Source organism: Phocoena sinus, chromosome 10 (assembly GCF_008692025.1).
Source record: "Phocoena sinus isolate mPhoSin1 chromosome 10, mPhoSin1.pri, whole genome shotgun sequence".
NCBI classification, from domain to species: domain Eukaryota; kingdom Metazoa; phylum Chordata; class Mammalia; order Artiodactyla; family Phocoenidae; genus Phocoena; species Phocoena sinus.
Window position 1 is genome coordinate 82,554,148 of NC_045772.1, and position 25,228 is coordinate 82,579,375.

Below are 25,228 nucleotides of genomic sequence, written 5' to 3' on the forward strand. Positions count from 1 at the left end.
GCGACCTACACACAGAGGCAGGGCCAAATCCAAAGCTGAACCCGGGAGCTGTGCGAACAAAGAAGAGAAAGGGAAATTTCTCCCAGCAGCCTCAGGAGCAGCGGATTAAATCTCCACAATCAACGTGATGTACCCTGCATCTCTGGAATACCTGAATAGAATCATCCCAAAATAGAGGCGGTGGACTTTAGGAGCAACTGAAGTCTTGGGGTTTGCTGTATGCGACTGACTAGTTACTGATTTTTATGTTTATCTTGGTATAGTTTTTAGCGCTTGTCATCATTGGTGGATTTCTTTATTGGTTTGGTTGCTCTCTTCTTTTTTATTTTAATAACTTTATTTTATTTTATTTTTTTCTTCCTTTTTTTCTCCCTTCTCTTCTGAGCCATGACTGACAGGGTCTTGGTGCTCAGGCCAGGTGTCAGGCCTGAGCCTCTGAGGTGGGAGAGCCGAGTTCAGGACATTGGTCCACCAGAGACCTCCCAGCCACATGTAATATAAATCGGCAAGAGCTCTCCCAGAGACCTCCATCTCAACGCTAAGATCCAGCTCCACTCAACAGCCAGCAAGCTCCAGTGCTGGACACCCCATGCCAAACAACTAGCAAGACAGGAACACAACCCCACCCATTAGCAGAGAGGCTGCCTAAAATCATACTAAGTTCACAGACACCCCAAAACACACTATCGGACATGGTCCTGCCCACCAGAAAGATCCAGCCTCATCCACCAGAACACAGGCACCAGTCCCCTCCACCAGTAAGCCTACACAACCCACTGAACCAACCTTACCCACTGGGGGCAGACACCAAAAACGAGGGGAACTACGAACCTGCAGCCTGCAAAAAGGAAACCCCAAACACAGTAAGTTAAGCAAAATGAGAAGACAGAGAAATACGCAGCAGATGAAGGGGCAAAGCAAAAACCCACCAGACCAAACAAATGAAGAGGAAATAGGCAGTCTACCTGAAAAGGAATTCAGAGTAACGATAGTAAAGATGATCCAAAATCTTGGAAATAGAATGGAGAAAATACAAGAAATGTTTAACATGAACCTAGAAGAACTAAAGAGCAAACAAACAATGATGAACAATACAATAAATGAAATTTAAAATTCTTTAAAAGGAATCAATAGCAGAATAACTGAGGCAGAAGAACGGATAAGTGACCTGGAAGATAAAATAGTGGAAATAACTACCACGGAGCAGAATAAAGAAAAAAGAGTGAAAAGAATTGAGGACAATCTCAGAGACCTCTGGGACAACATTAAATGCACCAACATTCAAATTATAGGGGTCCCACAAGAAGAAGGGAAAAAGAAAGGGACTGAGAAAATATTTGAAGAGATTGTAGTTGAAAACTTCCCAAATATAGGAAAGGAAATAGTCAGTCAAATCCAGGAAGCGCAGAGAGTCCCATGCAGGATAAATCCAAGGAGAAACATGCCAAGACACATATTAATCAAACTATGAAAAATTAAATACAAAGAAAAAATATTAAAAGCAGCAAGGGAAAAGCAACAAATAACATACAAGGGAATCCCCATAAGGTTAACAGCTGATCTTTCAGCAGAAACTCTGCAAGCCAGAAGGGAGTGGCAGGACATATTTAAAGCTATGAAAGGGAAAAACATACAACCAAGATTACTCTACGCAGCAGGGATCTCATTCAGATTTGACAGAGAAATTGAAACCTTTACAGACAAGTAAAAGCTACAAAAATTCACCACCAACGAACCAGCTTTACAACAAATGCTAAAGGAACTTCTCTAGGCAGGAAACACAAGAGAAGGAAAACACCTACAATAACAAACCCAAAGCAATTAAGAAAATGGTAATAGGAACATACAGATCGATAATTACCTTAAATGTAAATGAATTAAATGCTCCAACCAAAAGACGTAGACTGGCTGAATGGATACAAAAACAAGACTCGTGTATGTGCTGTCTACAAGAGACCCACTTCAGACCTAGGGACACATACAGACTGAAAGTGAGGGGATGGAAAAAGATATTCCATGCAAATGGAAATGAAAAGAAAGCTGGAGTAGCAATTCTCATATCAGACAAAATAGACTTTAAAATAAAGACTATTACAAGAGGCAAAGAGGGACACTACGTAATGATCAAGGGATCGATCCAAGAAGAAGATATAACAATTGTAAGTATTTATGTACCCAACATAGGAGAACCTCAATACATAAGGCAGATGCTAACAGTCAGGCTCCACTTCTAATTTTAGTTCTCTTGTTATTTCCATCACATCTGCAGTTATTTCCTCCACTGAAGTCTTGAACCTCTCAAAGTCATCCATGAAGGTTGGAATCAACTTCTTCCAAACTCCTATAAATGTTGATATTTTGACCTGTTCCCATGAATCACAAATGTTCTTAGTGTCACTTGGAATGGTGAATCCTTTCCAGATGGTTTTCAATTTACTTTGCCCAGATCCACCAAAGGAATCACTATCTATGGCAACAGTAACCTTACAGAATGTATTTCTTAAATTATAAGACTTGAAAGGCAAAATTAATCCTTGTTCCATAGGCCCTAAAATGAAGGTTGTGTTAGCAGGCATGAAAACATGAATCTCATTGTACATCTCCATCAGAGCTCTTCTTGGATGACCAGCTGCTTGTAAATGAGCAGTAATATACTGAAAGGAATCTTTTTTTTTCTGGGCAGTAGGTCTCAACAGTGGGCTAAAAATATTCAGTAAACCATGTTGTCGACAGATGTGCTGTCATCCAGGATTTGCTGTTCCATTGACAGAGCACAGACAGAGTAGATTCAGCATAATCGTGAAGGGTCTTTTCAAAATGGTAAATGAGCACTGGCTTCAGCTTAAAGTCACCAGCTGCTTTAGCCCCTAACAAGAGGGTCAACCTGTCCTTTGAAGCTTTGAATCCAGGCATTGACTTCTCCTCTCCAGCTACGAAAGTCCTAGATGGCATCTTCTTCCAATATAAGGTTATTTCATCTACATTGAAAATCTATTGTTTAGTGTAGCCACCTTCATTAATTATCTTAGGCATATCTTCGGGAAAACCTGCTGCTGTTTCTATGCCAATACTTGCCACTTCACCTTACACTTGTATGTTACGGAGATGACTTCTTTCCTTAAGCCTCATGAACCAAACTCTGGCAGCTTTAAACTTTTCTTTTGAAGCTTCCTCACCTCTCTTGGCCTTCACAGAATTGAAGAGAGTTAGGGCCTTGCTGTGGATGAGGCTTTGGCTTAAGGGAATGTGTGGCTGGCTTGATCTATCCAGACCGCTAAAACTTCCTCCATATCAGCAATAAGGCTGTTTTGCTTTCTTATTATCTGTGTGTTCACTTTTAATTTCCTTGAAGAACTTTTCCTTTGTATTCACAACTTGGCTAACTGTTTAGTACAAGAGGCCTAGCTTTCAGCCTATCTTGGCTTTCAACAAGCCTTCCTCACTAAGCATAATCATTTCCAGCTTTTGATTTAAAGGGAAAGATGTGTGACACTTCCTTTTACTTGAACATTTAGAAGCCATTGTACGATTGTAATTGGCCTGATTTCGATACTGTTGTATCTCTGGGAATGGGGGGTCCAAGGAGAGGGAAAGAGATGGGGGAGTGGCCTGTCCATGGAGCAGTCAGAACACACACATTTCTCAAGTTCACCATCTTATATCGGCACCGCTTGCGGCTCCCAAAAACAATTACAACAGTAACATCAAAGATCACTGATCACAGGTCACCATAACAAAAGTAATAATGAAAAGCTTAAAATATTGCAAGAATTACCAAAATGTGTCACAGAGACACGAAGTGAGCAAATGCTGGTGGAAAAAATGGCACCGATGAACTTGCTCAATGCAGGGTTGCCACAAACCTTCAATTTTTAAAAAAATGTATAACTGCAAAGTACAATAAGGTGAAGCACAATGAAACAAGGTAAAGCCTGTACATGGCCTTTAACCCATTAACATAGTCCCAAACAGCTCTTTTAGAGACAGCTTATAATGCTGCCTTTACTTAAAATCTTATATCACTTACTATTTACCTTTTCACATCTCTACATTTCTTTTTCTACTTTCTTCATCCGAATATAAATTCTTATTGGATTTTGCCTAAACAATGAACTTCAATCCAACGTACACTCAGTGGCTTCCTGAAGCATAGATTAGATCGTATTTATTGACTGCCTATGAACCAGAGTCTATGCTAAGCATGGGAGATGAATAGTATGAGGGTTCAATGCCTACCCTCAGGTCCAAAGGAACGGACCAATATGTAAACAGATGATTATAATACACTGAAAATTTTCTACTACAGTTGTCTTATCTATAAAATAGAAACAATAATTATACTTACTTCCCAAAGTGTGGAGAGGATTAAATGAGTTAACAGCTAGTTAAATGCTTAGCATATGGTCTGACACATAGTAATCATATATTAAATACCAGCCATTAATATAATTAACTCCCAAGTTCCAAGTACAGTGTTATGAACTACAATTGTCCTAATTTTCAGATAGTGAATTTAAATTATTTTTTCAAACCACCGAACGTGTCAAGGAATCTTGAACAAAGCCAAAATTTTGAAGTCTATTTACCCAGATCTCCCATGGAGGATTATGATTCTACAAATAAAATAAACTGTGTCCTTTTAATTTAATTATCTTTTTCCAATATGCTTTTGAAGGTATTTCCAAGAGGAATTTCAGCAGAAGGTGATTCCCATTCTCTTCTCAATCATGTGGTTTATACAGAGGAGCACAGTGACTTAATCCCCACATTCTATTTCACTATACCATGCCCTATAATTCTTGCCATCACTCACAGCTCAGGCATTTTTTTTTCATCTTCCAATATTCATACATATTTATTGGCATAAAATGAAATATCTTCTTTAACAAAATGAATTATGAATATTAGATTTAAAAAATAATAGCTACAATGAAAGGGCAGTCTGGAAAAATAAGACGCAAAACTCCTAACACCCCGAGGATTTAAAAAATAAAATGACATTATGCTTTCCTGAATCCCAAAGATAATCTCTGAAAGTGTCCCAAGGAAAGCCTGGAGGATATGGCTAAGAATCAAAAACGATCATCCATTTCCAAACATGCCCAGAAAAATATGTTTTCTCCAAGCTGCCAAGATAAATGCAAACCAGAAGTTTTTTCTTTTTTTTTAATCTCACATTATGGATTTTTAAATGTGTTCCAGAATAATTTAAAAAATAGACAGGCTGCCCTTATAAATAGGAATGCATCAGATTCTTGCAGGGCAGTGGGGTGGAAACAACAGAATGAAAAGACCTGTGTTCTGAAGTGAGCAGTGCACATAACTGGCTGTGTGATTCTGCACAAGATACTTAATCATTATGCCAAAGCTACAAAAGTTGGAGATAATGACATCTATTTTGCCTGTCTTGCCTATTGTTGTGATTGAGAACAATAGCATTTGTGCAGCAATCTAAAAACTTTTTCCTCACAAATACTGTTTTATTTAGTTACTACAACAACCCTGTGAACCAGGTATTATTATTATTATTATCATCACTACCATTATGTTCTTTTGAAAAATGAGGAAGCTGACATTCAAAGAATTTTTAACCTGCCTGCCTAAGGTCAAAGTAGGTGATAAAGCAGGGCTCAACCCAAATCTTCTATCTCTACACCTGTGCTTGACTCACTGGATTATAATTCTTTGAATCCAGGACTTCTTGTCATCATATTCTCAGTCTAAGCATCATCCCTAGCACATAATAGCTACTCAGTAAATATCTGATAAACTGAGAGGAACCATACCATTGTGGGAGGTCTAGTTCACCCAATGTCACCAGAAAGACACTAAATTCTGTAGGATATGAGGGAAGGATCTGGATTTTTTTTTAATTTCTATTGTTTAAATCCAAAATATTCTAGATTTAAATAATATTCTATTATTTAATCTAAAACATCATACCAAAGGAACATTTATGTCCTTCATGGCTTTTAGGCATTCTGTTTTAGGGCACATTTGGTTAGTTGTGAGGAACAAAAACCCACTCAATGGGGAAAAAGTGGCAAATCTTCCTTACAGAAGAATTTCAAAAATCTGTAGACACTCCCCAAGCCAGGAGGTGGAGCTTAACCACACCCCCTCAAAATCTTGAAGGAGGGCATGATGGCTAATTTTATTTATTTATTTTGTTTTATTTATTTATTTTTACTGATCCTTCTTTTATTTAATTTTTTGGTATTTGTTAGTCATGGATTTTTTGCATTTTTAAGATTTTTTTTTTTTTTTCCCATGATGGCTAATTTTAAATGTCACCTTGACTGAGTCACAGGGTGCCCATATATTTGGCCAAACATTACTCTGGGTGTTTGCATGAGGGTGTTTTTGATGAGATTAACATTTAAATCAGTAGACTGAGTAAAGCAAACTGTCCTCCCCAGTGTGGTTGGGCCTCACCCAATCAGTTGAAGGCCTGAATTGAACAAAAAGGCTGACTACCCCTTGAGTTAGAGAGAAGACAGTCAACATCAGTCATTAGGGAAATGAAAATCAAAACCACAATGTGAACACACAATTGAAAGAACACAGAACATCAGTAAAAATAAAGATGACCTGAAAAACAGAAACAAACAAACAAAAAACCACAGTGTGATATCACTTCATACACACTAGGATGGATATAATAAAAAATGTAAATAACAAATTTAGAGAGAATGTGGATAAACTGAGCTGGTGGAAATGCAAAATGGTGCAGGCACTGTGGAAAGCAGTTTGGTGGCTCCTCAAGAAGCTAAACGTAGAGTTATCATATGACTCAGCAATTCCTCTCCTGGGTATATACCCAGGAGAATTGAAAACATATGTTCAAACAAAAACTTGTACACGAATGTTCAGAGAAGCATTATTCATAGAAGCCAAAAAGAGGGTACAATCAAAATGTACATCAACTGATGAACAGTAAACAAAATGTTGTCCAATTGATTAATGGTTGCCAGTGGCTGGAGGAAAGGTGGGATCGAAAGTGACTGCTGATTGGTATAGGGATTCTTCTTGGAGTGATGAAATATTCTGGAATTAGACTGTGGTGAGGGTTGTACAACCTTGTAAATATACTAAAAACTACCGATTTATTGTACATGCCTCAAAAGAGTAAATTCTAGGGTACATGAATTATATTTCAATTTTTTTAAATCGTGTGATGCCAACAATGCAGTGCTTGGAGGGAAATACATAACTTTAAATTTATAGAACAGAAGAAAGGTCCAAGACAATGTTGTAAGCTCCAATCTTATGAAGCAAGAAAAAGAATATCAATTAAAACTATAGTAAAAGGAAACAAGAGGAAAAATCAAATCAATAAAATAGAAAATAAACAATAGGGAAAGTCAATGAAATAGAGACTACAAATTGGGAAAATATGGTATTTGAAAAGAAAAATAAATTTTATGAACCTCTTGCTCAGTTGATCAGGAAAGTAACAGAGAATACAGAAATAAACTGTATCAGAAACAAAACAGGACTCACTACAGAGCGTACAGACATTAAAAAGGTAATAGGAAAATGACACAAAACTTTTGACAATAAACAACTTATATGAAATGGACAAATTCCTTGAAAGACTCATATTACCAAAACTGGCTCAAAATGAAACAGAAAATCTGAGTAGGTATAACTCTAATCTAGGAATTGAATTTATAATTGAAAGCCTTCCCAGAAAGAAAATGCCAGATCCAGATGGCTTTACTGGTGAAGTAATAATATCAATCCTACCTAAGGTCTTTCAGAAAACAGAGGAGGAGAGAGCACTTCCCAACTCATTTTATAAGGTCAGCATTACCCCGAAACCAAAACCAAAAGTATTAAAAGAAATGACTAACTAATACGCCGTATGAACATTAGTGTAAAATTCTTTAATAAAGTAATAGCAATCCAAATTCAGCAGATGGATCTGGAAAAAGGCAATGACATCTGCTCTCACCACTCCTATCTAATATTGTATGAATGTCCTAGCCCATACAATCAGGAAAGCAAAAGAAACAAAAAGTCTACAGATAGGAAAAGGTAAAGAGAAGTGTTTTTATGACAGTATGATTACTTATGTAGAAAATCTTAAGAAATCTAAAAAAAAAAAAACTACTAGAATTCATAAGGGAGTTTAGTAATGTCACAGAATACATGTAAAATATCAACTGCTACATATTAGCAATGAACGATTTGGAACTTAATATTTTTAAATAATATTTAAAACAGCATTAAGAAATACAAACTACTTAGGAATCAACTTAACAAATATTGTGAAAGACTACTACATAATATTGTTTAGAAAAATTAAAGAAGATCTAAATAAATGGAGGGACATATCATGTTCATGGGGTGGAAGACACAATATCGCTGAGATGTCAAGTCTCTCCAAATTGATTAATAAATTTAATGCAGTCTCAGTTAAAATCCTAGCTGATTTATATAGAAATGCAAAGGAACTAGATAGGCCAAGACACTTTTGAAGAGAACAACAAAGTTGCTTTTTCTACATGATTTTAAGACATACTATAAAGCTAGAGTAATCAAGACAGTGTGGTATTGGCATAAGAATAAACATACAGATCAATGAAACAGAACAGAAAGTCCAGAAACTGACCTACACATATATGGTCAATTTTGGACAAAGTTTCCAAAGTAATTATGTATGGAAAGGATAAGCTCTTTAACAAATGGCATTGAAACAACTGGATATCCACATGAAAAGAAAGCAAACCTCAACCCTTACTTTATAGCATATATCAGAATAAACTCAAAATGGATCACAGACCTATGGATAAAAGCAAAGACTATATGAGTATAAGAAAAAAATAGGAGAATATTATTTGACCCTGGATTAAGCAAAGATTTCTTAGATATGACAGAAAAAATCATGAAAAATAGAATTTTAAAATTGATTAATTGGACTTTATCAAAATTAAAAACCTTTGCTCTTTAAAAGATGTTAAGAAAGTAAATTAGGCAAACCACAAACTGGGAGAAGTGTTGGAAAAATATATATTTCATAAAAGACATACATTCAGAATGTATAAAGAATACTTTTAAGTCAATAATAAGAAGACAACCCAATTAAAAACATAGGCAATATCACTACACACCTATTAAACCAGCTAAAACAAAAAAAGAAGGAAGGAAGGAAGGAAAGAAAAGTGGCAATACCAAATACTGGCAAAAATGAAGAGAAACTGGATTTCCTATACCTTGCTAGCAGGAATGCAAAATGGTACTGCCATTTCGGGAAATAGTTTGGCACCTTTTTGTGAAATTAAACATGCATTTACCATACAACCCAGAAATTGCACTGTTGAGCATTTATCCAAAAAAAAATAAAAACCTGTGTTTACATAAAAATCTGTACATGAATGTTCACAGCAGCTTTATAAATAGCCGAAAACTAGAACAACTCAAATGTCTTTCGATGAGTAAGTGTTAAAACTCTGATACGTCTATCATACTATGGAATACTACACAGCAATAAAAAGGAACAAACTACTGATAGACACAACAATGTGAGTAAATCTCAAGGGAATTATGCTGAGTGAAAGAGCCACTCTCAAAAGGCGGCATACTATATGATCCTATTTATTCTCAAAGTGATAAAATCATAGCGATAGAAAACAAACACTGGTACTAAAGGATAGGGACAAAGGATGGGATGGATTGTGTGATGGGGTATGCATGAGAGAGTCATTTTGTGGTAATAGACAATTCTGTATCTTGATTGTTGTAGTAACTGCACAAATCTTTGCATAGGATAAAAATGCATAGAACACACACACACATCCACATACCAAAAAAATGCAGGTTTATTAAAGATAAAACTGAATAAAGTCTGTTAACAGTAATACCAATGTAAATTTCCTGGTGTTGATACTGTACTACAAGCTACATAACATGTCACTATTGGAAAGCTGGGAGAAGTGCACGTCAGACTCATTGTACTATTTTTGTAACTTCCTATGAGCCTATAATTATTTCAAAATAAAAAGGTGTTTTTTAAAAAATAAAGAATTTGAATAGATGCTTCTCCAAAGTATACCTACAAATAGCAAATAAGCCCTCATTTAATAATGGCAAATAAAAAAAAGTAGCAAAATGCTCATCATTAATCATCAGGAAAATGCAAGTTAAACCACAATGAAATACCACTACACATGCACTAAGATAGCTAAAATTAGAAAGAATAAAAATATCAAGTATGGACAAGAATGTGGAAGTAACTGGGCCTCTCATAAATTGCCAGAGGTGTAGGCATTTGGAAAACACTAGCAACACTTATAACGTTAGACAAACATACTCTTACCATATGACCCAGCAATGCAAATCTTAGGGATTTACTCAAGAAAAATAAAAACTGTGTTCACACAAAGACCTGTGCGTGGCAAGTATATAGCACCTTTATTTCTAAAAGTCCAAAACTAGAAACAATTCAAATATTCATTCATTAACAGGAGAGTGAATTAACAAATCTTGGGGATTTTCCCTGGTGGCGCAGTGGTTGGGAGTCCGCCTGCCGATGCAGGGGACACGGGTTCATGCCCCGGTCCGGGAGGATCCCACATGCCGCGGAGCGGCTGGGCCCGTGAGCCATGGCCACTGACAATCCCAGAGAGACAGGGTTTATCTCTTTCCTGAGAATTTGAGCAGACGTCCTGGAGAGGATGTTAATTAGTCTGACTTGGGTCATTGCCCACTGCTGAACTAAACCCTGAGGCCAAGAGAACAGGAAACTCTGATTAGTTACATTTAGATGGATTATGTGCCCATCCCTGTGATGGGGGATGAGGGAGTCAAACCTTACCCAAATCACATGGAAGGGGTTCTCCACAAGCAGAGGGGTGCTGGGACTTCCCTGGCAGTCCAGTGGTTAAGACCGTTCTTCCACTACAGGGGGCCTGGGTTCGATCTCTGGTCGGGGAACTAAAATCCCACAAGCCACGTTGCAGCCAAAAAAAAGAAAAACCAAAAACAAGGAGAGGTGTACTGTTACCAGAAGTAGAGGGCAAGAAGTGTGCTAGATGAACAAAAATCTTAACTACCAGAGTTTGCTTCCATTCTCCTGACAGCAGTCAGTTATTCTAGTTTATTCTATTTAAGTGATTCTCCTGGTTCAAATCTTTCTATGGCTTTTTACTACTCTTAGAACAAAATTCTAAATCTCCCAGGTGACTCAAAGGCCTTCATGCTCCAAGCCTACCTCACCAGACTAAATTTTACATCACTCTCCCTTCATTCTCTATTCCAGAAACCATAGCTTTTGCTCAATTTCTTTAACACATGCTTCCTCACAACCACTTTCCAAAGCTATTGATTCCTCTGGAGACACAGTACCCCATAGTGGATATCTAAGCATCTTTAGAGCTCAGCCTGGACACATCTTCCTTAATGAACTTTTCCTGATCCCCCAGATTAGGACAGATTCCTCCAGTTAAACTCACTCATAGTACCTGTGCATCTCCTTCATAGCATTTGTCTCCATTGAAATTATAGTCATTAAGATCATTATTGTTAACTATCTGACCTCTCCTGCTCAAATGGAAGTTCCATAAGGGCTGAGAATTACTGCCTCTTCACCACTGTAGTCCAAGCACCTAGCCCAGTGCCTAGAAGAAAACACCCAATTTTTTCTTCAACAAATTCAGTGAGGGACCAGAGGGGGCTGATAAATTCGGTTTTAGACAGATTGAATCAGAAATAACGACAAGGCAAGAAGTTAGAAAATTTGTAATAGTTGAAAATGTGGGAATTCCATGGTGAATAGAGTCCATTGTTCCATGGGACTAATATCAAAAATGTATTTTGCTTCCCCAAATGAAGATTGGTTTCCACTGAGGTGTTGTGAGTTGATGAATCTGAGAGTATAAAAAGCCCCAGTCCACTCTGGAACTATTTACTGTCTACACACCTGGTGCTTTACTTATAAGCACAACCCAAACTGGAAGGCCAACCATGGGCAAAAAAAAGAGAGAAGAATATTGCAAAAAGAAACCTGAGGTAATTTCAATTTTATTTACACAGGTCATTCACCTTAGAAACTGAAGTCAGATTTAGAGATTCAAACAACCCCTGTAATGGGTACATTTTCTACCACCCCTCCCCTCAATAAACAGCTTTTAGAGACACTAAAAGCACAGAGACTAAACGCACAGAATTTCTTTGTGAGAAGAGCCCAACGCTCTGTGTCTTTCTCTACATCCTCTTCTCCTCCAGATCCACTCTATGCTAAACACAAAGGTTTTACTTGTTTGGAGTTATTCTGGGCTTAAGGAGTACTTCTCATGAGAGTAGTCAAAAGGGTGTTTCTGTATTTTCCTTCCTGAGGTGTGTGCAGGGGAAAGAAAAAAAAATTCCACAGCTACACTCCCATTCAAAACAGTCCAACAATCATTTTTCTTAATAATATGTAGCAGTGAGTGGCTAGAGTCCTAGAACTTTCAGGCATGTCAGTTCTTTAACAAAGAAAAATGAGACTGATGTTTTCAAAAAACAGTTTTGATTGTAAAATACAGATATTTGGCTAAATTTTTAAAATAGAAAATGTCCAAACTTATAGGAAAAAATGATGAGGAGGAGGAAAAGGCACAAGAGAAAGGAAGCAGCTGTGCTTTAGCTTTACTCCAAAGTTAAACCAAACCCTTACTAAATTCATAGTTTATGTTGTCAGCAGCAAATGAAAAAACCTCATGACCAGGAGAAAAAAGCAGACGAGAAACCCTTAGAAGAGAGGGATGGTGCTGGGAGGAAAAAAAAGAAAAGATGTGAGCACTACTTTGAAGCTGAGTTTGGACTTCAACATCTTTTCATAGCTTGTCCTCTGAGAATTTTCTCTATACACAAGCCACATGTGTTACCCACTGTATTTCCAAAGGGCAACAGGAGAATGAAGATCTAACTTGAGCTTAGGAATTGGTGAGGTGCTCGGCCACTTGTCCTCTCCCCTCCTCCATGTTGAAATGTCTTCTTCCTTCCCCTTTCCTGGCTCTTAAGTTGGACAGAGAGAGCGGGAATAGGTCACAGGTGCCTGAAGATCAACCAGCAGCAGCAGCACATCATATATGTGCACAGCCTAAGGGTTCAGAGATGGAAGGAAGGTAGGAAATACCATGCTAACCAGGTCCATACAGGACTAGAGGTCATCTGTATCTGATTTTTAAGTGCACTTGGACTGGTCCTTCGTTTTTCCGAACCCTCCTTTTGTCTGCTCATTAATGCCTAAAATTTCAGGCTTAAAAAGCAAATTTTGTGGGCTTCCCTGGTTGCACAGTGGTTGAGAGTCCGCCTGCCAATGCAGGGGACACGGGTTCGTGCCCCGGTCCAGGAAAATCCCACATGCCGCCAAGCGGCTGGGCCCGTGAGCCATGGCTGCTGAGCCTGCGCATCCGGAGCCTGTGCTCCGCAATGGGAGAGGCCACAACAGTGAGAGGCCCGTGTACCGCAAAAAAAAAAAAAAAAAAAAAAAAAGCAAATTTTGTGAATGAAAAGGTAATTTGGTTAAATCCTTAAAATTGTGTAAATTATTGTTACTACAGTCTTTTTCAGAAAGGAAATTTTGACAGGTTTTGTGAAGAGAGAGAAGAAAGGAATGAGGGGGGACTTGTGATGGGCCAAGAGAAAGGGTATAGAAAGGCCAGGCTGGAAGTAGAGAAGACCAACTCTGTTTTTGGTCTCTGCTATTGAATCCATGGTATCTGTAGTAGCAAGTTGTGGCTATTCTCTAAGATGTCAATGTTAACAGATAAACAATAACACACATTTACACATAATTGTGATTAAAATGTCTAGGCGGTATAATAATAGCTATATAAGGAAGTTCATTACTATGGATCCTGCAACTCAGCGTCAATCCCCAAAAGAGACAATATTTCTCTTGGTTACACACATTAAAATAATGCCAACCAGGGTAATTTGGAAGTTAATCATGTATCATATACGTACTGCTATGGACCAAATTATGTACCACCAAAATTCATATGTTGAAGTCCAAATTACCAATGTGATGGTATTTGGTGATGGAACCTTTGAGAGGTAACTGCATTTAGGAGGTCATGGGGTGGGGCCCTAATCTGATAGGATTAGTGTTCTTTACGAAAGTGACACCAGAGAGCTTGCTGCCTCTTTTTCCACCATGTGTGGACACAGCAAGAAGGTAGTCATCTGCAAGCCAAGAAAAGGGCCCTCACCAGGAACAGAATTGGCTGGTACTTTGACTTTGGATTTCCCAGCCTCCAGAACTGTGAGAATTAGATTTCTGTGGTTTAAGCCTCCAAGTCTATGGTATTTTTTATGACAGCCCAAGCTGACAAATACAAATTTTGGCACCAAGAAGTGGGATACTGCTGTAACAAATACCTAAAAATGTAGAAGCAGCTCTGGAACTGGAGAGTGGGTAGAGGCTGGAAGAGTTTTGAGGTGCATGCTAGAAATATGGACGTTAAACATGATTCTGATGAGAGCTCAGATAGAAAAGAGGAGAGATGGAGAGAAAGTTTTCATCTTCTTAGAGAATACATAAATAATCATGAACAAAATGTTGGTAGAAATATGGATATTAAAGGCCATTCTAGTGAGGTCTCAGAAGGAATGAAGAATAGGTTATTGGAAACTGGAGGAAAAGGGACACTTGTTTTAATGTGGCAAAGAACTTGACTGAACTGCGTTTTATGTTTGTGGCAGGAAGAATTTATAAGCAATGAAATTGGATATTTACCCAAGGAGGTTTCTAAGCAAAGTGTTGAAAGAACAGCATGGTTTCCCCCTGGCTGCTTATAGTAAAATGCAAAAGGAAGGCAATGAATTGAAGAAGGAATTGTTAAACAAAAAGGAACTTAAGAGATTTAGAAATTTCTCTGTCTATTCATATAGCAAAAAAAAAAAAAAAAAGAGAGAAAGCTCGTTCTGAACGGAACAGTAAGGGTATGGCTGAACAACCATTAGATAAAAAGATCAGGGGTGGGCTTCCCTGGTGGCGCAGTGGTTGGGAGTCCGCCTGCCGATGCAGGGGACACGGGTTCATGCCCCGGTCCGGGAGGATCCCACGTGCCGTGGAGCAGCTGGGCCCGTGAGCCATGGCCGCTGGGCCTGTGCGTCCAGAGCCTGTGCTCCGCAGCGGGAGAGGCCACAACAGTGAGAGGCCTGCATACCACAAAAAAAAAAAAGATCAGGTGTGAGACTCATGGATTTAATCAGCCATCTCAGCAGAAGCCAGGAATAGAGATGGGATCACTAACAGGTGGGACTAAAGGAAACAGGAAAACGTGGGACAGAATGAAGGAAGACTATTGGACTTCTTAGATCCTACAGGAACAGATCATGAGCTATTTGGCTGAGAATATACACTATTTTTAAAGAAAAGGAAAAAATAATGCCAAAGGTGATTCAGATCATTGGGGTTGCCTCCTCAGTTTCAAAGGCTGGGGCTACCACCTTGGTTTCAACCAGCCAGATGGTCTCTGACTGAAGCCTCAGAGGTGGGGCCACCCTGCAGAGCCATGGGATTAGGGGTACCTGGAGCCTTGGGAGCAGACCTTGCCCAGGAGAGCCTGATGGGTGGGACCACCATGCCAGTGGGTCCATAAGGCAGGACCCTGCGCCTGTGGATCTGTAAGGAGGACATTCAGTCAAAGAGGAGCCTTAAGATTTAATGGAATTTGTCTTTCAAGGTTTTGGACTCGCTTGGGATGCATCATCCCTTCTTTCTTTTCTATTTCTCTATTTTGGTATGGGAATGTCTATCCTATGCCCATCCCACCATTTTATTTTGGAAGCATGTAACTTGTCCGATTTCACAGGTTTATAGCTGGAGAGGGATTTTTGCCTCAGGATGAATTATATCTCAAATCTCACCAATTTAGATATTTAAACAAGACTTAGACTTTAGAGTGGATGCTAGAGTTAGAATTTTGGGGGCTGTTTGAATGATATGAATATATTCGGCATGCAATAAGGACATGCATTTTGGAGGGCCAGAGGCAGAATGCTATGGACCGAACTGTGTCCCTATAAAATTCCTATGTTGAAGCCCTAACCCCCAAGTGTGATGGTATTTGAAGATGGGACCTTTGGGACCCTAGGGTTAAATAAGGTCATGAGGGTGGGACCCAAATCTGCTAGGACTAGTGTCCTTATAAGAAGACACACCAGAGCTTGCTACCTCCCTCCCCACCATGTGAGGACACAGCAAAAAGGCAGCTCTCTGCAAGCAAGGAAGAAGGCTCTCATCAGGAAGTGAATTGGCCGGCACCTTGATTTTGAACTTTCTAGGCTCCAGAGCTGTGAGAATTACATTTCCGTTGTTTAAGCCTCCCAATCTATGGTATTTTGTTATGTCAGCCCACGAAGACTAATACACGTATTAACATGCACCATACACATACACAATGATTCATAATTGCATTCACCCTACAGAAATAACAAGAAGGCATAAAGCTATGTGTATAAGAATGTTCATTGTAGCAATCTGTAATAGCAAAATAAAGAAACAGCATTGTATTAGTTTCCTAGGGTTGCTGTAACAATGTATCACAAACTGAATGGCTTAAAAGAACAAATGTGTTATCTCACAGTTCTAGAAGTTAGAAGTCTGATATCAAGATGTCAGCAGGACCATGCTCCCCCTGAAATTTGTGGAAATCCTTCCTTTACTCTTCCTAGCTTCTGGTGGTTTGCTAGTAATCTCTGGCATTCCTTGGCTTGTAGATGCAGCACTCCCATCCTCTGTTTTTACATGGAGAATATATGTCTTCATATCATCTTCCTTCTGTACATGTCTGTCTCTGGGTCCAAATTTCCTCTTTTTATAAGGACACCAGTCACATTGGATTAGGGCCCATCCTAATGACCCTCATTTTAATTTGTTTACCTCTGTAAAGACTCTGTTTAGAAATAAGGTCACATTCTCAGGTACTGGGCTTTAGGACTTCAACATATCTTTTTGGGGAGAGAGGGGAAAGGACGGTGCCATTCAATCCATAACAAACATAAATGTCTATTAACAGGGGAATGGAATTCTACATCCCTACAATGGATAACCCTACAGTCTTTAAGGAGGGTGGGGGTGGGGAGAGGGAGAGGGAGACGGAGAGAGAGAGAGAGAGAGAGAGAGAGAGAGAGAGAGAGAGAGAGAGAGAGAGAGAGAGACAGACACAGAGAAAGAGGGAGAGAGAGAGAGAGAGAGAGAGAGATGTACTGACCTGGAAAGCTGTATGAGATATATTATCAAATGGAAAAGGTAAGCATTTCAGACCAGTATGTATAACATGGTCTAAAAGACCATGGAGTCCTTATCTGAAATCTGGATTTTGTCTTGACATACCATTTGGAAAAAGTGCACCAAAATGTTTAATGGTAGTTAAATTGAAGAAAAGTAAGGGAAGTACTTACACTTTTTACAATTATACTTTTTAAGATAATTGTAGGTTCACATGCCGTTGCAATAAATAATACAGAGATCACATGTACTCTTTACCCAGGTTTCCCCACTGGTAATGTCTCACAAAAACATAGTACAATATCACAACCAGGATGTTAATATTGACATAGTCAAAACACAGATTATTTGCATCACCATAAGCATCCCTCAAATTGCCCTTTTATAGCCACACCCACTTTTCTCCCACCCCTAAATCCTCCTTAACCTTTGGCAACCACTAATCTTTTTTCCATATCTATACTTTTGTCATTTCAAGAATGTTACATAAATAGAATCCTATTTATGTAAGTAACCTTTTGGGATTAAGCTTTTTTTCACTCACATAATTCTCTGGGTATTCATCTAGGTTGTTGCATATATCAGTAGTTCATTCCTTTTTATTTCTGAGCAGTATTCCACGGTACCACAGCTTATTTAACTATTCACTTGTGGAAAGACATCTAAATTATCTCCAGATTTTGTTACAAATAAAGCTACTATAAACATTTGTCTACAGGTTTTTGTGTGAACAAAAGTATTTACTTCTCTGGGATAAATGCCCAGGAGTATAATGTCTGGGTCATCCAGTTATTGCATGTTTCATTTTTTTAGAAACTGCCATATTGTTTTCCAGAGTAACTATACCACTTTACATTTCAACCAACAATGTATGAGGGACTCAGTTACTCAGCATTTCCTCCAGTGGTTGCCATTTTCTAGTTTTTATTTTATCCGTTCAGATAGGTATGTAATAATATACCATTGTGGCTTACATTTGCATTTCCATAATGGCAAATGATGTTGAACATTTCTTCATGAGCTTATTGACCATCTGTATATACTATTCAGTGAGTTGTCTCTTCATATATTTTTGGAGTGTTTTGTTTTTTTACTGTTGGCTTTTTAGGTTTCTCTGTATATTCTAGTTACTAGTCCTTTTTTTGGATATGTGTTCTGCAAATATTTCTCATATTTACAACTTATCTTTTCATTCTCTTAACAGGGTCTTCTGCAGGGCAAATTTTTAAATTTTGGTGAGGTATAATTTATCAGTTTTTTCCTTTTATGAATTTTACTTATGATTTCAAGTCTAAGAACTCTTTGCCTAACAAACAGTTAAGAGCTAAGAACTCTTTGATCCCAAAGATTTTGTCCTATTTTTTTCTAAAAAACTTTACTGTTTTACATTTGGCATTTAATTTTGTGGCCCTTTTTGAGCTAATTTTTGTATAAGGTGTGATCAAGACTTTTTTTTTTTTTGCCTATGGATGTCCCACTGTCCTACCACCACTTGTTGAGAAGGTTGTTTTTCCTTAATCAAATTGCTTTTGCACTTTTATCAAAAATCAATTGGGCATATTTGTGTGATTGAGGCAGTTTCGAGGTCCCCTATTCTGTCCCACTGATCCATGTGTCTATCCCTCCAGAGAGTCTTGATTACTGCAGGTACATCATAAGTCTTGAAATTAGGTAGATGGATTCCCCCCCACCTTTATTACTCTTTTTCAAAATTGCTTTAACTATGCTTATTTCTTTAACTTTCCATATACATTTTAGAAAAATCTTATACAAATCTACAAGAATTCTTGTAGGAATTGTTATATGAATTATGTTAAATCTGTATATCAATTTGGGATTTTTGTTTTGGGGGTTTTTATCAATGCTCTTTGGTGTTTCTGAGTTGCTGGCTTTTCAGCTCCAAGTCTAGGATATATGAAGCAAAGAGAAAACTCAGAATACTTACCACCATGCTGGTCCTTGGGTTCCAAGGTTCCTAGTAAGCCTGCCTTCTTATCTCTACCTTTCAGATTCTTATATTTGTTTTACATATAATATCCAGGGGTTTTAGTTGTACATAGTGGGAGGAATAGGGAAATGTACATCTACACCATCTTTCTAGAAATGTAAGTTGTATTTTCATTTTTTTACTTTATATAATAATTTTTTTGTATATGGCCAAATGATTTTTGACGAGGGTGCCAAGACTACACAATGGGGAAAGGTCAGTCTCTTCAGAAAATGGTTCTGTGGGGCTTCCCTGGTGGTGCAGTGGTTGAGAGTCTGCCTGCCGATGCAGGAGACACGGGTTCGTGCCCCGGTCCGGGAAGATCCCACATGCCGCAAAGCGGCTGAGCCCATGAGCCATGGCTACTGAGCCTGCGCGTCCGGAGCCTGTGCTCCGCAACCAGAGAGGCCACAACAGTGAGAGGCCCACGTATCCAAAAAAAAAAAAAAAAAAAGCTTCTGTGAAAAATGGATATCCACATGCAAAACAATGAACTTGGACCCTTGCCTTATACCATATACAAAAATTAACTCAAAATGGATTAGGGACTTCAATGTAAGATCTAAAATTATACAACTCTTAGAAGATAATATGGGAAAAAGCTTTAGCACCTTGGACTTGACAATCAAAAGCATGGCAACAAAAGCAAAAATAGACAAATGGGACTATAGCAAACCTTAAACTTCTGCATATTAAAAAAAAACAATCAGCAGAGGGAAAAGGCAATCTATGGAATGGGAAAAAAATTTATAAATCATATACCTGATGCAGGATTAATATCCAAAATATATAATGAACTTTTACAAATTAACAACAACAAATATCTCTATTTAAAAAGTGGACAAAGGACTTGAATAGACAATTCTCCAATTAAGATATACAAATGGCCAACAAGCATATGAAAACATTACTAATCCTAAGAGAAATGCAAATTACAACCACAGTGAGATATCATCTCACATTCATTAGGGTGCCCACTATTCAAAGAACAGAAAATAACATTTTCATTGGAAAGATGCAGAAAAATTGGAACCCTTGTGCAGTACTGATGGGAATGTAAAACGTTGCAGCTATTATGGAAAACAGTATGGATGTTCATCAAAAAATTAAAAATAGAAATACCGTATGATCTAGCAATCGCACTTCTGGGTATATATCCAAAAGAATTCAAAGAAAAATTTGCATAAAAATGTTCATTGCAGTATTAATCACAGTAGCCAAGAATGTCCATTAACAGATGAATGGATAGAGAAAATGTGGTATATACATACAATGGGTATTATGTATCCTCTAAAAAGAAGGAAATTCTGTCACATTCTACAACATGGATGAACCTGGAGGACATTATGCATAGCAAAGTGAGCTAGTCACAAAAGGCCAAAATCGGTATTATTCAATTCATGTGAAGTGTCTAAAGTAGTCAAATTCATAGAAACAGAAAGTAGAATGATGGTGCCAGGGGCTAGGAGGGAGAGGAAGTGGGAATTCGTGTTTAATGGGTACAGATGAAAGAGTTCTAAGATCTGTCAAACAACAACGTGAATATACTTAACACTACTGAACTGCACACTTTAAAATCTTTTTTTTTTTTTGGCCAAGCGGCATACAGGATCTCAGTTCCCCAACTAGGGATCGAACTGGCTCCCCCTGCAGTGGAAGTATGGAAACTTAACCACTGGACTGCCAGGGAAGCCCCTCTCTTGAACTGCACACTTTAAAATGGTTAAGGTGGTAAAATTAAGGTTATGTGTTTTTTACCACAATAAAAAAAAAGAAGCAAAAATAATAATTACTCGTAAGCACAGGCAACAAAAGCAAAAATAGACAAATAGGATCTCATCAAACTAAAAGGGCTCGGCACAGCAGAGAAAACAATCAACAGAGTGAAGAGACAACCTATGGAATGGGAAAACATATTTGCAAACCATATATCTGATAAGGGGTTAATACTCAAAATACAGAAGGAACTCATCAGCTCAATAGCAAGAAAACAAATAATCATGTTTTAAAATGGGCAAATGACTTGAATAGATATTTCTCAAAGAAGTCATACAAATGGACAACAGGTCTGTGAACAGGTGCTCAGCATTATGAATCATCAGGGAGAGAGTGAGAGGGAGGAGAAAATAGGAAAGGAAAAGAAGGGAATTTACGATTAATTAATAAAAGAAAACTAAGCAAGCAACAAAAAAGACAATCATGAATGCCAGGGAAAACAAAAAGTTGCTCAAAGAAGGAACATAATCCCCTACATGGCTCAATTGCAAGTAATCTTTACACAGTCCTAATATTATCAACACTGAATATCATCTAACCAAAAATTATGGTAAAATCATATTAATATGATAAGAAAGCTGAAATGGGAGTAAAGTATTGGCTGTAAGTGAGCTAAATCCTCACCTTCCACAGTAGGAAGTCAATTGGTAATATTAAACATTTATTAAAAATCAAGAAATAACAGAATAAGCAGGTTATTCCAATTGTAGAAGTAAATACTAGAAGCTCTAAGAAAATGTTTGCCTCTGGGGAACTGGAATCAGATGTAGGGAGAGTGAGAGATTAAAATCATTTTTAAAAGAATATCACTATTAAATCTTTTTTAAAGTTTTAATTCTTGCTTTTATTATATGAAATCTCAATTCAGAGAATTGGGTTAACTTATTTTAAAATCTCTTCAGTGGGAGTAATTATTATATATTCACATATCTAGTGCTTACATCCATTTAGCTTTCTGATCCTTAGATATTCTAGGCAATATTACACAATTATCTATGTCAATATAATTTAAATTTAGGTGCCATTTTCCACCTTCACTCAAATTTAACATCTATTCAGAAGGTATTCACAACAATTTACTTGACAAATTCTTATCCTAAATATCTCAAAAATTGCTGTCATCATTATAGTTATTCATTTTATAATTATTTATCTGTGATAAATGGTCCTTGTATTGGCCCCCAAATCATAACGCAACATTTTCAGAGTGCTCCTCTATCATTTTTGCCTAAACCACAGAATGATTATTAAGAACACTTAAGGGCTTCCCTGGTGGCGCAGTGGTTGGGAGTCTGCCTGCCGATGCAGGGGACATGGGTTCGTGCCCCAGTCCGGGAAGATCCCACATGCAGCGGAGAGGCTAGGCCTGTGAGCCATGGCCGCTCAGCCTGCACGTCCAGAGCCTGTGCTCCGCAACGGGAGAGGCCACAACAGTGAGAGGCCCGTGTACTGCAAAAAAAAAAAAAAAAAAAAAAAAAAAAAAAAAAAAAAAAAAAAAGAACACTTAAATAATAATCTGATTGAAGGTTTAACTAACCACCTGGTTCCTTAAATGAGTTTTGGAGATGTGCCATGGTTTTAAACTAGTGCTTCAGTCTGAGCTGTGATCTACTTTTAAAGACTGTATAAATTCTAGCGCATTGCAGGCACCTGAAAATGAATGAAAAAATCAATTTATGTTCTGGTATCAAACAATTTGAATTTTAGAGTCTATTGTCACATAATGTGATTATATTTGTAAGTTCTTCTGAAAATCCAACAGTTATTCAAAATTTAAAAAATAGGCTTCCCTCTGTAACCTTGGCCAAATCACTTAATCTAAAAATGATGTAGTTTTCTCTTCTTTAAAATAGGAATAATAACCTCACATTGCTCTCTCTCATACTCTGTGCATCTCACAGAATGATAGTACATAAAATATTAAGGGCAGGAAGTTTCCTTCCCTTCCCCACTTCTGTTTTAAGGTATCACAAAACGATCACGAAGCAGAGAACAATCTCCCTAAGGATATTTATCTATGAAGGGAAAAATAGTAATATTATACTGGAAAAACCCAGTAAGATGACATTATCAACCTTATGTGTCCCCTGAAATGATAAACAGAGAAAGATATAGGATCATTTCTGGGGTATTCTTGCCAAAAATGCAGAATCTCAATTTAATCTTAAGAAAAACCCAAATGAGAGGCATTCTCCAAAGTAATTGGCCAGTACTCATCAGCAATGTTGAGGTCATTAGAGAAAAAGACAGAATGAGAAAATGTCACTGATTGTAGAAGACTAGAGACAACTAAATTTAGTGTGGGATCCTGGAATAAAAACAGGACTTTAGGGGGAAGACTTGTGAAATTTGAATAAGTTTAGCTAATAGCATTGTTACAATAGTAGTTTCCTAGTTTTTATACTTATACAATAGTTATATAAGTATTGACCTTAGGGGAAGCCAGGTGAAGGGTATACAGGAACTCCCTATCTTATATTTGCAACTTAAAAAAAAAATTATTTCCAAATTAAAAGTTTAAAAAGAAGTATCAGCGAACAAATTCTTAACATTCTTTTTTCTGTCTATTTTTTCTTTTTTTTTTGGAACAAGATCTCAACTGTTATGGACTAAATTTTCTTCCAGAATTTCTAGGTTGAAGCTCTAATCCCCAATGTAAATGGTATCTCTGGAGATGAGGCCTTTGAAGGATAATTACAATTAAATGAAGTCATGAGGCTGGGGCCCTAATCTGATAGGATTAGTGTCCTTAAAAGAAGAGAAAGAGGTGTCTCTCTCTTTCTCTCTGTCTGTCTCTCTCTCTCCCCTCACCCCCCTTCCCAATCTCCACCACCCCCACCCCTAAGCATGCAGAAAAGAGGTCACAGCAAGATGACAGCCATTTACAAGCCACGAAGAAAGCTCTCACTAGAGCCCAACCTTACTGGCACCCTGACTGTGGCCTTCCAGTCTCCAGAACTGTGAGAAAACAGATGTCTGTTGTTTAAGCCACCCAGTCTATGGTATTTTGTTATGGCAGCTGGAGCTGACTCACACACCAATTAAGCTATGAAGTGCTGACATATACCAAAGTGCCTTTCACTGTAGTTCAAATCTAAAATAACGTTCTATAGATCTCAGCTATTTCCTAAAGTATTGCCTTTTATTGAATATAGCTGTGTTCCTACTAAATAATGGAGACTTATTTAGCTCTAAATTACCACTCTTAGGTCTGTCCTTGATAGATAACTGGCTGTTTTTCTCAATTTGTCCCCAAATCCATTCTCCATCCTGCTCTGTGCCCTAGAAGGGTGACCTCTGTGGTAGGAAACCCCTCACCCCTACCCCAGGCCCTTGCCCCCTGGCTTCTGGTTGGAGTGTTGATTCCTCCTGTTTATGTGTCTGCTCACCCCCTTCTGGCCATGGCTGGTCCTGCAACAACTATAGCTCTTGTTGGAGGCCACTTCCAAGATCACCACTCTCACCTGCTCTGATAACACCCTTTCCTCTTCTGCCCTCCAGATCTATGAAAGTAATGGCTTCCTGCTGTTACCCCTGGGTATCTTAACATCCCTTGTTGGGTCCCTTAGTCCCTTAATACACCCACTCCTCTGTAAATAATTCTTTTAATAAACACATCTGTTTAAAAAATTCCACTGTTACGCAGGATGAATAAGTCTGGAGATCTAATGCACAGCAAGGTGACAATACTTAATAATACTGTATTTAATACTTGAAATTTGCTAAGAGACTTGATCTTAAGTGTTCTCACCACACAAAAAAATCATGACCGTGTGAGGAGATGGAAATATTAATTGGCTTGATTGTGGCAATCATTTCACAATGTATATGTATATAAAAACATCAGATTGCACACCTTCAATATATGCCAAATTTTTGTTAGTCATTTATATACCTCAATAAAGCTGGGGGGTAAAAAATCCCAGCTGAGTGTGCTGTCAGGATTCTGGCACAGATATGCCACTTAAAATCATTGAAGGGTTTCGATAGGCTTTCTTTTCTTTTTTTTTTCCTAAGGAGTCACAAGTACTCCACACTTTTGGTTCAGGTCACATAGAACAACATCATGAATAGCACTCATTGCACTATAGATAACATCATTTATTCTTATCATTATATAGTGATCTTGAGATAATCTTTTATGGAAATCTGAAGCTTCTCCTACCCTAAAGACATTTCCCTAAAGCTCTCTGGAGAAATATCCAGTTCTAGTGACAATCTCAGCTCCAAAACACAGCAAA

General features: G+C 37.9%; 1 long non-coding RNA gene across 2 annotated transcripts in view; it reads right to left on the reverse strand.

The window, feature by feature from the left end:
• The window catches only part of LOC116761328, a 90,797-nt gene that overhangs the window by 58,435 nt on the left and 7,134 nt on the right, over window positions 1-25,228 (reverse strand). The window contains exon 3 of one of the 2 annotated variants that reach the window (XR_004351946.1): window positions 10,838-10,938. The exons of the other annotated variant lie outside the window; for it this stretch is intronic. This is a non-coding gene — a long non-coding RNA (uncharacterized LOC116761328). Of the gene's footprint in view, window positions 1-10,837; window positions 10,939-25,228 lie in introns of those variants that run through there. 2 annotated transcript variants of the gene reach the window in all.